Source organism: Enhydra lutris, unplaced genomic scaffold (assembly GCF_002288905.1).
Source record: "Enhydra lutris kenyoni isolate GAN:26980312 unplaced genomic scaffold, ASM228890v2 scaffoldscaffold19, whole genome shotgun sequence".
Lineage (NCBI taxonomy): Eukaryota > Metazoa > Chordata > Mammalia > Carnivora > Mustelidae > Enhydra > Enhydra lutris.
Genome location: NW_019154103.1, coordinates 6,602,769 through 6,607,764, shown reverse-complemented (window position 1 = coordinate 6,607,764; position 4,996 = coordinate 6,602,769).

The following is a 4,996-nucleotide window of genomic DNA, read 5'->3' as shown; positions in this document are numbered from 1 at the left end:
AACAAATCAGTTTGTGTGGTATTTCAAATAACTTTGCAGTCAGTAATCAAACTAGATGTGAAATTTACTATTGGATAACAAATTTTAGGTGGTCTGTACTAATTTGTCCCCAGGACAATAGGCACAAACCATGAGGGAATAGAGGGTTAGTCTGCAAGAAGGAGAAGATTTAGTGATGCTGAAACTCAGGAAAAAGTGCAAAGAAAAAGATTTCTACAGCACCTAAACAGCCAAAATCATTTGGGAAGGCATCCTGCATGAGACTGTGCCTTTTTCCAGCCCCTGGTCATAGCCCCCTACAAATGGCCAACATTTTGCCTGCAGGGTGGTTTTTGATTGCCAATCCTCTTTGATAGGTGAATTATCAAATCTTAAACTCAGAAGTTTCCCCGTAGCATTTTTGATGAACTCTTTCAAGCACACAGAGAAGTTGAGAGAAATGGACATTAAGCACCCATTTATCCATCACCTAGACTCCATCATTATTAACACTCCTATCTCTGCTTTTCCACATACTTAGCCAGCCGGCCAGCAGCTTACACATTGTCAGTGACCACTCAATCTTTGTTTACATGGGGGTTATAAAATTTATACGTGGAAGTGCAGATCTGAAGTGTAGCATTGTACAGATTTTAATAAACCCATGTGCCTATGTGACCTAAACCTCTGTCCGTCACCCCAGGAAACTCCTTTATACCCCTTGACAGTCCCCCGCCCCCAAAAGCAAGTGTGCTACTCTGGGTTTTTTTCTTCATTGTAGGTTACTTCTGCCTGTTTCTGAACTTCCTATGAATGGAAGCTTAGGGTGTGTGCTTGGGTCTGGCTTATTTTGCTCAGCATCATTTAACTGAGAGTCACCCAAGTCACATGCATCACAGGTTTGTTCCTTTTCATAACTGACAGGCCTTCCATTGTAGAGCCGTACTACCAATTGTTTTTCCATTCTCTTGATGAACATGTGGGCTCTTAAAGGGATTTGAGCTTGGTATTGAAGGATCTAGAGAGGTGGTGGGTACTGAGGGTCAGCGGGGAGGCAGATACATGCTCCAGGCAGAGGAAAAGCCGTGAAGAAACTTCATCTCCGGATTCCAAAACCCAGGACAGGGCCTTACCAAAGAAGGGAAACTGTCGTCAGGCCCCAGGTCCATCAAGTGCTAAACACCTGCTTCTCATTTGAGGCACCTCTCAATCTGTTCTTTGTCTTCTCTTCCGTGTGTGTGTGTGTGTGTGTGTGTGTGTGTGTGTATGTTTAAAGAGTGATCTATTGGAGAGAAAGAGCACAAGCAGGAGTGGCAGAGGTAGAGGAGAGAATCCCCAGCAGACTCTGAGCTGAACGTGGAGCCAGACTGGAGGCTCCATCTCACGACCCTCAGATCACGACCTGAGCTGAAACCAAAACCAGACTCTTAACTGCCTGAGCCACCCAGGCGCCCCTGTTCTCTCCTTCTCATAACCACATCCAGTTTAGGTCTTTATTTTCTCTCACTTGGACTGCTGGGGTACCATAAATTGGTGGTTTTTTCATCTCTGACCTCCCTCCCAAATAAACTATCATAAACATGGCCACCAAGACAATCTCTCTGAACTATGCCGCTGACTATGCCGTTCTCTCCTCCTCATGCTGACCCAGCTAAGACCAAACTCCACCTTGGCCTTTAGGGCCCTCTACAGATGGCATTGATACACCTTTTCAGACTTGTTATCTAAAATTTCTACTCCCTACATGTCATACACAAGACATGGGAATAAAAGATACAGCGTAAGGAACATAGTCAATGACATCGTAATAGGTTTGTATGGTGACAGAAGGTAGCTACACTTGTGAGCACAGCATAATGTACAGATGTGAATCACTATGTTGTACACATCGTGTACACACATTGTGTGTTAAGCATACTTCAAAAAATATACTATATATGTTTAATGATATATATTTTTATATATTATATATTTTAATACATTTTAAAATTATATTAAATATATATTAATCTTGTTAAATATATTTTTATAGCATATAAAATATACTAATGTAACATTGGGTGCAACTCTGCTTCAAGACTAGATCTTTCACAAAGAAAAAAAACAGAAAAGAAGAAACAGGAAAAAAAAAAACAAAAATTGGAGGAAGTGGAAGTCAAGTTTGAGTCTGTTATCTGTCTCTTTTGCCTTACGGATGTGGCAGAGCTTAGCTAGCTGTTCACCAAAACCTGTTTCCTCTTCCTTGATGATCCACAAACTAGACCACAGTTCCCAGGCTCCTAGCATCAGTGTGTAGTTATGTGACAAAGTTTGGGTCAGTGAAATATGGTAAAAAGTGGTGTGTGCCCTTCCCAGCTTGCCCTCACTTCCAGACCTCCCCACTTGTGATCCTCCATCTTCTTTCCTTTTAGACAACAACTTTGGAAATCCCTAGTTGAAGAGAGAAGCCCCAAGGTGGGAGAGCCTGGATCTGCCTCACCCAGATTGAACGGTTCTGAATTTCCAGCTCAAAAACTTTTAGTTGGGCAATATGTGTCATTGTATCGGTCAGGATTTTCCATAGAAAGAAAAACAATAAGAAATACATATTAAGAGATTAATTTTAAGGAATTGACTCATGCAGTTGTGCGGGCTGGCAAGTCTGAAATCTTAGGGCAGACCAGCAGTTTGGAAATTCAGCCAGGAGCTAATGTTGGAAACTTGAGACAATTTCCTTTCTGGAAAACTATTCTTGCTCTGGATTAGATTGGGTCAGTTGTCAAGGGTAATAGCCTTTACTTAAGGTCAACTGACTGGAGGTGTTAGCTGTATATACAAAATACCTGTATCTTGTGATTAAATCACCAAGTAGTACAGTAGAACAGCATAATTAAGTAAACCCAGAAAACGAACTATCACGGTAATGAAACTAATCGAAAAAATAACTATGCTATATGCCTCCTTGGAGTTACTTCCTTTTTGCATCAGAACATTTTTTGAAAAAAGACAACAGTCTCTTAAGCACTAAATATCACATTTGTGGGTCTATCAGAATGCTTTTTCTTTTTTTTTTTAAGATTTTATTTATTTAAAGAGAGAGAGAGAGATCACAAGTAGGCAGAGAGGCAGGCAGAGAGAGAGGTGGAAGCAGGCTCCCAGTTAAGCAGAGAGCCCCATCTGGGGCTCGATCCCAGGACCCTGAGACTGACCTGAGCCAAAGGCAGAGGCCCAACCCAGTGAGCCACCCAGGAACCCCAGAGAATGCTTTTTCTTAAAGAGTGTGTAGTTCAGTCTGAGCCGAATGTCAACCCCTGTAGAAGTTCTTTATTTATAATTGGATCTTAATTGTCTCCTTCTCCATAGTTCAGGGATTTTTCAAGCTTAGATTGAAAATGAAAGTTGACGTCTAACTTTTAAGATCGTCTCCCCTATGCTCCTGAAAATCCAGCTCCAATAGGACATCTCACTCTTGTTTTTTATAAGTGCCTCCAGATATCTGCAGTCTCAAAAAGCATTTCTTTGGCAAATCTAATCTGAAAGTTTTCAAAGTGCTGGCCTTCAGCTCTGCAAACTTTTGACCATAATGTACATTAAATGAGATTTGTCAGAATCTGTTTCTTTTCATAGCCCGAGGCTTGTGAGTGATTTCTGGGAAATGTTGCTTATAAGATACACTCTTTTCAGTCGGTTTCAAAAGGTGACCCCAGATAGGTAACCGTCAAGGAGAGGCGTCTCTGCAGAGAAATGAAGGGGTAAGCAAGCCCCTCTGGGCCCACCGTTCTCTTCACCCGGTGCCATGAACCTGCCCATTGAGCACTTGAAAAGCAGTGCCTGCCAGAACATTGGAGAGCCTGCTGCCCCCACAAGCAGGTGTGTGGGTGCAACGAGGGTAGCCTCGACATTTTGTATGTTACCTTTTCAATACAATTTCTAAAGCTGGGGAAGAGGGCAGGAAAACATCCAGGCTTCATCACCAGTCAGCCCTCAGATCTGTCCTTGAGTCATTCTGCTAAGTGGTACTGGGTAATTGTCTCACTGGAGACCTGCAAAACAGCTCGTGGGAAAGAACGATTTGCACCTGGAATACATTCATTAGCTTGTGTGTCAAAAGGCCACACATGGATAGAAACCAAGGTCTTGGCATTCTTCACACACAGCCTTGAGACTTGAAGGGCAGGAGCCTACGTGCTCAAGTGGCCTCCTGTCCTCCTCTCAGGGCGCCACCTGCCCAGCAAGCCTGTGGCAGGTGGAGGTGGTGGGAGGATGCGGCCTGAACTCCTGGAGATTTGTGTTAGAAAAGAGCTGATAAGGCAGACGCCTTGTACAAATAAGTACCCCGTTAAAGGCCTATTTTCAGTTTCTTGGGACTCTCCTACTGGTCTAGCTTAAATTGAGAGGGGATTTGGTTTGCCTCACTGGCTGTTTCCTCCCACTCGTATTCACAATTACAGCTTTTCTCATTGTCATTAAAATACATTTAATATGTACCATTTTTGCATGGCCCTCTGCTAAAATATGCACAAAGACAATTCCCTAAGCCCTGGAATAATAGGAAAGAGCACTGAGCTCAGAGAGAAGGCCTGCGTTTCAATCCTGGGTCCACCTAGGAACATTCATTACAAACCTTAGGTGCAAGAAACAAACCCTCACTGGAATTACCTTGGGTGATTGGGTGGGACCAAGTGGTGACTGTAAAGACACACACTGAAACGGGAATGTGAAGGCCATTGGGAACAGGGGGGCTCCACTGGCTGTCAGTTGTGGTTTCTTTCCTGCTGTGTCTGATTTGCACCGTGTACCCCTTGTAACTCCAGCCCGCCATCTCTAAAGGCTTCTGGTGGGGATCCCACTACTCACCCATCTTCAGTTTCTTTTCTCATTTTTTAAAAATATTTTCTTTTTAAGTAATCTCTATACCTAACGTGGGGCTCACACTCACAACCCCGAGATCAAGAGTTGCACGCTCCTCCGACTGAGGTAGCCAGGCTCCCCTCTTCTCTGTTTCTTAATTCAAATTCTCAACCGGTAATACGATGGT